General features: G+C 39.5%; 1 protein-coding gene across 3 annotated transcripts in view; it reads left to right on the top strand.

The window, feature by feature from the left end:
• Window positions 1-12227, top strand: part of PLAG1 (PLAG1 zinc finger) — a 47300-nt gene that overhangs the window by 28814 nt on the left and 6259 nt on the right. For all 3 annotated transcript variants that reach the window (XM_030446435.1, XM_030446433.1, XM_030446434.1), the window contains exon 2: window positions 11893-11992. The gene's annotated coding sequence lies outside the window, so the exon portion shown is untranslated. The remainder of the gene's footprint in view (window positions 1-11892; window positions 11993-12227) is intronic.

Raw genomic sequence — 12227 nt, 5'->3', positions numbered from 1 at the left:
TGATGCTTTTGTATTTTTCCTGCTGCAGATTTGTGGGTTTTGTTTGGTTTTGGTATTGGTTTTACCTCTTGGCCCCCTCCCTGCCATGGCATCCTCTCATCAGTCTCACTTTAAAGCTTTAATAGTGTAATTCCTTGCTGTGCCAAATCTCAAACATGAGTTGTACTTTTCTGCCTCCTTTCTCAGCTGATTTGATCTCCTCATTTCCTTCTCACTAATCACAGCCTTCCCCAGCTTTGGTTATGCTGCCCCCCTGCTCCAGACCTTAGTCATGCTCAGAGTGTTTGTAAGTCTTAATGCAGTCTCAAATACAAAGTCATGCTGTCACAGAGTTTCATTAGCATGCTCATTCTTTGCTGAGGGTGAAGTACACAAAGAATTTTGGACTGCTTTGCTCTCGTAAAACTTTTAATCTATTAGACTGAGCTTGTGGATATATAACTGCTACAGAATTATCTCAAATTTGCAGTCCTTTTTAAAGTCATTTGTAGGAGCCACAGTAATGGTGTGTAGGAGGCAGGGTTTGACACAAACATTGCAGCACTGCAGGTAAAGGAGATGTCGGGGGGGGTTGTTTGTGTTTTTTTTTAAGGAAATGCTCCTCTAGCACTCCTAGATAAAACTTGTTGAGAGATAACCTCTCAGTACATTATTGAAGTTTGCCTGTTGTCTTTAAAAATGAGGTTCATAAGTCTCCCAGGAATTTGCTAGGGAGAAATATCCTTCAGCATAAAGACAGCTAGTTACACATATGTGCAGTTACAAATGTAATGCCTACTTTTTTTTTTCTTTCAAGGAAAAAAAAAAAGGCATAACCCTTTATACTGAAATGTCTATCCAGCAGTGTCTAACAATTTTAAGTTTTGAAACAATAGCAACCAACTTATCCATTTCATATGTTCCAGAAAAACCTACAGCAGCACATGTAGTATGTGGAAGTAATTTGGAAGGCCTCTTGCAGTTTTGAAGGGAACCCAGTGAAAAGTTGGGAGAAAAGAATTTGAATGTGGTCATGAGGGAAGAAACTATTTACCAGTATTAAAATAGGTTTTGTAATGATTGGGGTGACTAGTTACATCTTTATTTTTTCTGATTTCTCTTAGCATGTAGAAAAGCAACAGCCCAGATAAAGAGTGGAATTATTAGCTAGAGACAGCCATCAAATTTCAGAAGAGAAATGAAAGGTGGATCTGAATCTTGAAATGGTCATCTCAGCTTAGCAGGAGGTTGCAAAGGCAGAGTGGTGAAAGGAGGGTCTCCTGGAGAACTCCCAGAAGATTGAAATGGATTGTGTGATTCTGGAAGGGGACAAGAAACGGGCAATGCAAAGCTGCTAAACACAAACAGTTGTAACAAAACACTGGCCAAACACTTTACTTCCACACCCTGTAAAACATAGGTGATCCATATTGAGACCAGTATGTCAGTTGAGCTAATTAGAAATGTTGCCTGACAGCATTCAGGATCTTGTGTACATCATCTAAAGAAGCACTCCTTGCATGACATACATTGTTTTTAAGGTCATTATTTTTTTTATTAAAAAAGCATCATAACCTAAATCAGTAAATCCATTTTCTGAACACGTCTGAAAAATAATTGAACACATGACCATTGTAAAACTCAACTCTTCATAACTTTTTTTAAAAGTAAACTAAAACATACCTTTTGATTGCAATTTTTTTTTGCTAGCATGCAGCTACTTTCCCACAGTGTGAAAGGAGCTCAAGCATCTCGTTGGACAGCACTTTAGAGAAATACATTATCTGGGATTCACAAAGGCACTTCCATTTCATGTTTCCATCTGCCCTCCAGGATTTTTTCCCATAATGTGCATGAAACATTGCATACCATACAGTGATGAGACTATTTTTGTTCCATCTTTTTTGTCATCATCTTCCTTCCACCTTTCTGGAATCTTGCCCTACTGGCAGTTTGCAGCTGTTCAAGGCAAAGACTTGCATGTGTTTTTCTCCCACCCCTTAATGTAGGCTTGAAAATCAGGGAAGCAGAGATCACTAAGTTGCTTTCAAAACAAAAAACAAACAAGTATTTTTAAATGCCCTGGTGTCTTGGACTGTGGAGAACAATAATTACCTTGCAGGACACAGATCTTTCATTGTAAACCACCCATTATTATTGGTGAATGGATACTGTGAGCAGCAGGACTTTGAAGGACTATGCCATCGTGTTGATACTTAAATCTGTGTTGTGTGTTTGGTGGAGCTTGGGTTTGGAATAGAATAGGGCAACACTTATGTGTCCCTCTGCTCTGCCAGTAGGGATCTCTGTCCCTTCAAAACTATCATTGACCTCCTCTATATTGATAGAAATGTAGAAACCTCCTCATGCTACTGTCAGCCTTCCTGATTTGGTTGCCTTGCCAATAATAAGCTGATTACCTTGTTATTTAACAGTGAAGTTGTTTGATGACTGCATCATTATGACATTTCATCAGGCTGACAGAAGCTCCCAGATTGGTTTTCTGTTGGTGCAGCTCTAGAGCAGAATCTCTGTGGACTTCTGGCAGGTTCTGTGTTTGCTGCCTCAAACTAGTACTTACTGCTCCAGGTGACTGTTCCAGACACTAACTGCCTGCTGTCATCTCCCTCTGCTGTGTTTAGTTGTACAGTTTTAAATTATGCATGACTGCTCTTAATTGTTCATTAATCTGACATCAAACCTCAGAATTCTTACAGATTCAGATGTACATCCCAAATTGTGTTGCATGACATAACGAAGCAAAGCGCTGTAAATTAACTACTCCACATGCCAAATGGGGGGTGGGAACAAATGCAGAGCTGTGAACTTCATGAACAAAGATGTTCTAATAGCAAAACAGCATTCAAACAGTCTGTGAAGTCACTGGAATCAGAGTAAGCCTTTTGGGTGGATGCTAACATCATTGCATAGACAAAACTGGTACTTGAACTGTCAGAAATACATTCCACGTCTGTGCTGTGCGTGTTCTGAAAGGTTCACTGATTACATCTTTGAAGAGGGATTTGCTTTAGTATTGCCCTAAGTATTCTGAATCTTCAGTTATCCTTTCCTAAGGCTTTTGTGTTTTAGCTCATAAGGTCATTGTTGCAATCATCCAGCATCACAGCTGTAGCAATAGCAAAGACAATAGTGACTTGACACTTTTTATTTAATGTAAAGTTGCAGTAATCTGTGAAGTGTATTCTTTTCAGACAGAACAGCAGTTCCTCCACTGTAGGATGCATTGGAAGATTAGTGGCTGCTTGGAAACTGAGCACTTTTTCTTACTTGTTGCTTTTCTTTGGGGGCTGGGATAAGATGCAGAGGAGGTTGGGGGTAACCAGGATCAGCATTTTATTTGAAATAGAATCACAGAATCAGCCGGGTTGGAAAGAACCTCTGAGATGGTAAAGTCCAACCCTTAATAAAATAACTTAAATATCTCCAATAAATCATATAAGAATCCAAGTTTATGAAAACAGCAATGTCACAGTTCTTGCCCCACAGCAATGTTGTTAAGGCTGTGTGATTCAGGGCAGAATTGGGCTTCCACTACATGCTTTGGATTATGGTGTGGTAACCACCTACACCCAGTGTGCAGTGTGTGTACTGGGGAGACTGCCCTTTCAGTCCTAGTATTTCCATCTTTCATGGGTTGTGTTCTTGTCCCAGAAGTGGGCTTCCCAACTAACCTAATCTCATGAGGGAAACTCCTGTGAAAGGTCTTGAACTAGTACAGTCCTTGCAACTTTATGTTGTACTGCATTTCTTTTTTTTCAATTACCATCACCTTGCCTGTCTTATTTGAGCTTGTGCTAACTAGATGGGTACATATTACCAGTTTTCTCTTTGCTTTTTTTCTCTTTTTTAAATAAAACTACAAAACCCCCAAAACCCCCCACCAAACCAAACCAAAAATAAAGCAGACGAAAATTGAGTTGGTATAGAGGATTTATCCTAAGTGAGGAATCACAGGTTGAATTATTTTAGCCCTGTATTTTCTGACTTATAGTCAATGCTTATTTTACAGAACTAGCTATTTAAAACTCTCCCCTCTTTCTACCACCCTGTTAATCTCTCTAGCACAGTCCGTTCCTTTGTGCTGTCTGCCTTATAGACCTTCAAGTGAAATTACTGAGCTCTTAAAAGTTTTACTTATTCAGCTTAAATGAGGAGCACAGCACATCGTGGAGTGTCTGGTGGCTGCTTTTTTCTGTACTATTCCAGTTCAGACTGTCTCTTTCTAACTGAGCAGAGATCAGATAGCTGCACAGGATTGTGTTGTGTGGAGATATATGTGAGTGGAGTTTATCTTGAATTCACTGATGTCATTATGATTTCCACGTAGCAAACTAGAGCACCAAAGCCCCATTTACTTGACAGATTGCTGAAACCGTTAAAAGCATCCTGGGTTACCATACAAGTTGGATGTCTCTGTCCACGGCCCAGAGAGATCTGTGATGGTCAACATATTTGTAAAGGATATCAGTAAGGGGCTGAGCAATTGAGTGAGCAAGTTTGCTATGAAGAAAAAGCCAGCTGTGGACAACAGTGGGATGTTAAAATTCTGAGAACTGACTGACAAAATGGACAATTAAATTCCATACAGATAAATGGAGATAACGGAGGAGCACAAGGCAGAACAGTTCTGGTTATATATAAGATTATGACTTTGAGCTGAATGTTACCACTGAGGATTAAGATTTGGGGATTGTGATTGATGATTCTGTGAGGTCAGAAGTTCATTGGTCACTAAGTCACAACTCAGATGTTAAGAGAGAGAAACATAGAATAAAAATGAAAATGTTACTACAAGAGACTGTGGTCCAGTTGCCTCTTGACTGCTGTGTGCAGTTCTGGAGCCTTCATGTCAAAAAGGATTTACTAGAACTGGAAGAGGCTTAGAGAAGATCAGCAAGGATGATGAGCTACATGGGGTGGCTTCATTATGAAGAGCACTTCTGTAAACTGGGACTTTGGTCTGAGAAAGAAATGAATTGAGGGCAATGTCATGGAGATCTGTATAGGAAGGAAGAGACAGACTAACTATTGCCTTTCAAAACAATGTACACAGGAGGGAAGGCAGATTCAGATCCTTCAGAAAAAAAAGATTCTCCATAAAATTGGTAGTGGAGTGGCCTGTTGGATGACTTTTCCAAAGTATGCTGTGAATATTAGAAACTGACTCAATTTCCAGGGATAACGTGGACTATTGCTTGAAAGAGTAATGTCCTGCAAGTTGCTAAACTAATAGAAAACACATATGTTTCAGAAAGTCCCTGGCTTCAAAGTAGTTGAAGGTCAGAAGAGTGTCAGTGAGAAATATCACATGATCATGACCTGTTCTGTGCTTTTGACAATTACTGGAGGCAGAATACTGGCCTAGATGTACCACAGATCTTGTCTTACACACCGGGTCTCGTTTTAAGATATCTCAGGACAAAAGGAAGTAACGGTCCTTAGGAACATCAGTTAAATCCTGATCGTGTTAGTGCATAATTTCATAGGCACTTTTAGAATGTGTGTTTGTGTTTACTTGTACATATATGGGATTTGCTTTTGGTTATGGTTTACTGTAAAAATGATGTGGTCCTATATGCAGTTTAAATAGTAACCAAAGTTTGCTTTCACAAAAACATCATCACTTTAAAAATGGATGCAAATTATTCTTGGGGGAGGTGGGAGTAGTGTGATTCCAACATACATGAAAGCACTTAATACAGGTTTTAAACATTCTAACAGTAACTACAGTATCAACATTATTTGTATCACAGCCTCTTCAAAGTTTTTAGAAAAACATCTATGCAATGCCATAGAGATTATTAAAAAGCCCATAAAACCACACTCATCAGATGGGTTAACTCTAGGCAGCTCTTGTTTCCTTTAATTTAGTATATAACTAGGAATCTTTTGGAACATTTAGTAACCAAAACTGATGCGTCAAGATTTAATGTGGACCTAAATAATTTGAAACATGGAAAGCCCACAGAGTGATGCTGGATAGTGTTGTGATTTTTTTTTTCCTTTAAATTACAGACTATTAGGTCATGATTAAATAAACATTAAGATCATGTTCTTCTTTTCCAGAAACTTAAAAAAAATAACAGAAGGCGTGATAGACTATTTCTTCTATATTCTGAAAAAGGTTATGTAATACTCTTCCTAGTGTAGCATATTATAGGAATGAGTTATTTTCTAAAATTAAAAAGCTGGTTGTCCAAATTTCATGACTGTAGAACAGCTTTCAGGAATTGCAAATAATCTTATGATCATGAAAAAAAGCATGTTGTATTTAGCAGTCAAATCTAAATACATACCTATTTTTTGTATGAAGTCCCACTGCAATCTAATGGGTTTTTTCCATCCAAATGCTTGCTTTATTAATAAAAGGTATGTATATTTAACAGATACTTACTAGTGGAATCTGTGTATTTACTGCCCAGGAGAAAAGAAATGGGTTTAATTGTTTTAGTGTGTTTGTTCCCCTTGCAACCTGTATTTCACACTAGCTTGAAAAGGTCCAGGATGGTTTTCTGCTTAACTTTATGCAATTTTCGTGAGTTTCTGTTTTCAAAAAAACCCACCAAAACCGAAACAAAACCACTAACAAAACGCAAACCAACCAACCAACCAAAAAAACCCCCAACACCAAGAACCAACTAAATCTTTGTTAAATTTTGAATTTATGAAATAACATAATTCTTGTGGGTTTTTGACCCGCTATATAATATTCTTTTTCTTCTATATAATATCCTTTTTAGCACAATCATTGTTCTGCACACAGTAGATATTAGTAATGTGCTGTCACTAACAGCAGATTTCAGTTGTTGCCTGGTTTTAGTTTCAGAGCTTATGTTAATTCATTATCCTCTAGATGTTAGGCTGGTTTTCCCCCAGGGGTTAAGTCTTACGTGTTATTACCTCAAAGCCATTCTTATGTTTATACTCAAGATTGCTGGATAGATATTTTAGCTCTTTTGCCCACATCATTCTATTTTCTTGCAGCAGCTTTCACTGGCAGTTCTGCTTCATGCTTGGAATTTGGTTGTGTCTTCCTGCAGGCTGTGTGCTCTCTGTCACTGCTGCTGTCCTACCACTCTCCCTTGGCCACCTCTCTGTACTCTAGGCTAGAGCCTAGAGTACACATCCATGGAGAAAAATTTCTCTGAACTCAGTTGCCCACCTTGTATACATTAAAAAAGAAACCCAACAACAACCAAACAAAAAGAAGGGCAAACCAGAAAACAAACTCTCTTCCTTTGTGATTAATTTACATGTCGGTGATCCCCTTTCATGCAGCCCTGTGGTATGGTAGGACCAATGCCTATATCTTTGAGCAGTTATTTACAGTAACTTATCCAAACCCACAAAGGGCTCAGTGGCCTCACCCACCTCTCAATGCCATCTTCTCCCCCTCAGGGCCTCTGCAAAGACCCCTTCATCTCTTCACATCTGTCAGCTTGTGAGAGAACAGGAGCTATAAACCCCCAGCCAATTTCCAGCTGCTGGCAGGTCATGTAGCTGGTGGCTCCCTCTTGCCCATAATAGGCCCACAGTGGCTGGGGGCAGGGCTCCAGGGGTTGAGCTCTGTCCCTCCTGCCTTTTGGCAGTGCCGTGTTTGTAGGCAGTCATGCCAGGTGTCTTCTTTGCTTAGAGGAGAAGCATGTGTGTACATGCTGCTTGCTGTTCAAATCTCTTTCAAATTACACAATAAAACAGGCAGAAAATTAATTGAAGTATCACTGTGTGAAGTTGGAGGCGTGAGCTGCTCCTGGTCTAGGCAGGCTCACTGATCAAACACACTTTCAGGTTAACAGCCTCACCCCAGCAATGTCCATTCTTCCTCTTTCTTGTCCTCCATCATCAAAGCCTCAGGACTTTAGGAGAACTTGTCACAGAGACACCTCCCTTTTTTTGAGTTCTGGTGAAATTTGCCCAATTTTAACAGCCCTGGCAGAGAGGGGCAGATGTGGTGATATTCATAGTTCAGCTGCTTCATAGTGGAGGTGTGGCCGGAGTGTCACTTCAGCTCTCTTGAGCCTCAGTAAGTGGCTACATGGACTGTCTGTTGCTGATGCTTCCACCAACTCGGGTCCAGCAGCTATCCCTGAGTGCTTGGACAGAGCAGGTTTCCTCTGTCAGTACTTTTTTTTAGTCAGGTGACTATTAGTTACCAGATACAAAAAAGAAGAATTGTTATTTATGCTACACTATTTGTGGCTCTTCCAGGCATGTTCTCCATAGGGTGACACGAATCATCTCTGTCCTTTGCTCTGAAGGAGTCTCTAGTGGTGATAGACTTGAGAGAGGTTAGACTGGGGCACACTGTTGGCTTCATTAACACTCTCAACAGCAGCAGCTCCTGGCTTCTTTGGACTGCAGATGTTCATCCTCCGCCTTCCAAAACCAGGATTCCCGTCTGTGTTTCAGCTTTCCCATCCTCACACTGTGCTGCCAGCTAGGGTATCAGCTCCTGCCCATGTTTTTCCCTCCTGTGGCCTTGCTTCCTTTCATCAGCCACGGCAAACCTTGACGGCCTCTTCACATCCACATCTAAAATCCTGAGATGGAAGCACAGGCCTGGATGCAGCAGGGCTACAGCAGCCACTGAAGAGAGGGGTTCCCACTTCCCAAGGCAGCACGTTGATGACAGTGGTGCACGTAATGGCTCTTGCCCCACAGTGTGACTGAAAAGCAGAGCTGAGAGCTGCCACTGCTGCAGATGGCATTAGGTGGGGTGGTGACTTGTGGGGCACTGTTTGGGAGCCCTTTGCCTTCTGCCACTGCTGGTGGCAATGGGGGAGGGTTCACAGGCACAGCCTGGATGGACATTACTGTCTTCAGAGAACTTGATCCTGTTCAAGTGAGTACTTGCTCACCTGAAAACTAGGTGGACAGCACTTCTTGAAAGAATCACAGTTTCTATAGGGTAAGTAACTACTTTTCATATTGTTTGCTTAAGGAAATATTCAACATCCAGGATGACCCTCTGATACGATTAAATCATTAATCAATTCTATCATTGTTATGACTCTGATGTTTCTAGAACCCTTCCTCTGGTTTAAAACTGATTAATGTCATGAATTGAAGCTCGATTCACTGTTCTGTAAACAAGGTGCAATGACAGGTACTGCATTCTCAATACTGTATTCTCATTCATGTTCTCTTATTTTCGAAGAAAATAGCAATGTTAACTGGTGTTTACTGTGCTTGGACACTCTTAAAAAAAGTGAGAAATGTAGGTTAGGAAGAGTATTATTAGTGGTATTCATGTAATATCTTGATTCTTCTAGTTTAGATATCCAGCTGTTTTAAAACATTTTCAACTGCAGCCATTTATTCAGATTTTTAAAGATGAACAGTAAATTTTGAAAAGAAAAATGTCACTCTTTTTGAATATTATTGAGCTTAAAGTTTGGGGGCTTTTTTTTCCCTTTCATTAAATGGTAGAAATTAAAATATTATCTACCTTGCAATTATCTGAGTGTGTAGATTGTGTTAGCAATGTGTGTAGTGTGTGTTAGCAAAATGAGCTATGTATTGACAAAATGAGAATTATAAGTGACAAATTATACAATTTTTAGTTTATGATTTGTCCCAAGTGGGTTTTGAGTATGTGCACGTGACAGTGCTTTTTGCAGCGTGATGCTTCTCTGCTCCACATGAAGAACAATTTGAGCTTTGGTATTAATTAAAAATTACTGCTAACTCATTTATATAAGAAGAAAATCTAATAACACCATAAGTAGTTACAAGAAGAATGGTTTGTCCAATCTTTGTCCAATATTCTGCCTCAGAGATTTTCTAGCACCAAAAGCTTCTGAGAAAGAGGGTTGAAAAATCAGCATTATCATGTACAACTTTTGTATTCTGTGCATAAGAAAAAGTTTTTTATACAATAGCTGATTTTTTGTTGAAAAGCACAGGATTTTTTTTTATTTTCTGTTTTCACTTAATTCTACCAAATTTAGCAGGCATTTTCATTATTCATACAAACTTACTTTTGTGTGTATGTTTAGCTCTTTGTTTAATAATGGTCTTGCAGAAGTTGAGATCCTAACTGTAGGTACTCCATTGCTCTCATGTGAATCCAGTGCACTGTGATTTTCCTATATTCATAAGGTAATGAAGACGAGTACCAGACCTTCCTCCTACATTATCTTCAGCATTTTAACTCGACCTGCTGTTCATCTTGCTTATTTACTTGTCCCAGGTGCTTCAGCTGCCTCCGATACGGTAGTTTTCCCATGCTTCTAGTGGCCTGTCTTTAAGGCCATCTCCTTCTTGCTAGACTGGCCTTAGATGTGTGGTGAAAATTGAGTACCAGAAGTATTTAAAAGAAAATACTGGATACCGTTGAGAGGTCTTTGTAATATTTTAGGTAGAATTTTGGTGTTTGTTTTGTGGTGTTTTTATTTTTTCAAACAGGAAAATAGTAAATATCGACAGGGGAGGTCCACAAGGAATGAGGACCTCATACATGACATTAATGTGGCTGTCTTAAATATCGTCTACTTATTGTGAGCAACATTTATAGAAATATCTGGATGATGAAGCTCTTCCTTTCTGCTGCAATAGTGGAAGATGTTGGGATAGGCATAGGAGGATAACTACTTTATAAGGGTGTTGCTGGGAGAGGGAGTGAGGCGTTATTAGCATTTTCTCCCTGAAACAAGGTGATTTGGGGACATCCAAAAGAGGAGGTGAGGATTGTGCCCCCTCTCTCACGCTTAGTTGAAAACAAAGCTTTCGCTTTTTCTTTGGAGCTGTCTCTTCCTCCTACCTGTATGTACAAAGCCCCAGATAAATGCTACTCAGCTGTCAGAGAGCTTCAGTTGGTTGCTCTGAAGCACTTTTGCCTTTAATAGGTGTTCAAGGATGCAAGTTTGCTCACATTCATGCTTACCAGCAGAGGAGGCTGGGGCTGTGTGAAGCTGAACTTGGTACCAAAAGGAAGAATACTTTACTAGAGTGAATGGGAAGTGAGAAGGGAAAACTGTGTGGGAAGAAATGTTGCAGTACACCGGGGCTCCTGCCAAATATCTTCAGCCTGCTGTGCTACGTGGGGTATGTGCACTGAGTAAGGCTTCACCCTTACGTATCTGGAAGAGTTGGAGGAGATAAACCTCTCCTTGTTACAACAAGGTGCTGAATGTGTTTTCCTCGCAAACTTGTGTCATCCAGGAGGCCTTCTAGCAAGAAAAGAAAGATATGCTGCAAATTTATGAAAGGATAGTGGCAGGAAAAAGGGAGCTATAAGGGAAATTCCAGAAAGGCCCTCTGGATTTGCATAAGCACAGCTAGACTTGCCCTCTGTTGGGATTTACCTGTAGTATGTACATCATTAAGAGGCTTTATATTTTATATATTTTTAAAAAAAAAAATAATTGTATTTTCCTTTGCAGGTCACTTTTTAAGCTGCTATTTCCTGTATAATTAAACAGCATGAAGGCATTAGTTTCTAGTAAAGTTGTGTCTAATCCAGAAATCTTCTTTTATTTGGTCCTTTCTGAGTAAGACACTCAAGTCTGGGACCAGCATTTTGTGTTTTGCTGTTATTTCTCAATTATTTGTCATCTGTGCATTTTTTGTTTGTTTGTTTTGCTTTTAACTTTATTGAAAACTCCTTTGCTTTTGTCTAGTTTTTATCTCTTTATATGCTACTGTCCAGCATAGTGTTAGTTGAAATGATGTAAGTATACTGCAAAGGGAAGTGCTTGATTGCTACTGATAATGCAAGAACAATTGATTCCTACAGTTTATAATTAACAGTATGTAATGTCCTGTGCATGGGTTGGCTCTATCCCTTTTAACTTTTCCTTTCTGATTCTTTCCAACCCCTAGTCTTGCCACATCTCAGCCTTTCTGACTATGCTGGCTGGAGTCTAGTCCATTCTTCCTTTTGTTTTTCAGACCAGTAAAAATGGGAAGTACTGGATTCTGGTTTCCTCCAAGAAGAGTCAGCGGAACTGGTTAAGACCAAAATCTGAGGACTTTAGTGGGCAAACATCAGGTGTGCATTGAACAGAGGCTGCTTTATTCCTGCTTTAAGTATATGCTTTTAAAATAGTATTCATATATGAGCTTTTATGTAATGTGTTTTTTATATTTAATACTGCATATAATCATTCACCCTGCAGTTGTGAAAGCACCAGTAAGAATGAGGATTTTAAGTGATAAAATGTTGAGACACAAGCAGGCAATGTTACTCATAAAATTCTTTCAGCTGGTCTTTGAAAAGTGTAATA

This window comes from Calypte anna, chromosome 2, assembly GCF_003957555.1.
Source record: "Calypte anna isolate BGI_N300 chromosome 2, bCalAnn1_v1.p, whole genome shotgun sequence".
NCBI classification, from domain to species: domain Eukaryota; kingdom Metazoa; phylum Chordata; class Aves; order Apodiformes; family Trochilidae; genus Calypte; species Calypte anna.
Note: the sequence above shows the minus strand (reverse complement) of the source record. Positions and strands in the feature narration are given on the sequence as shown.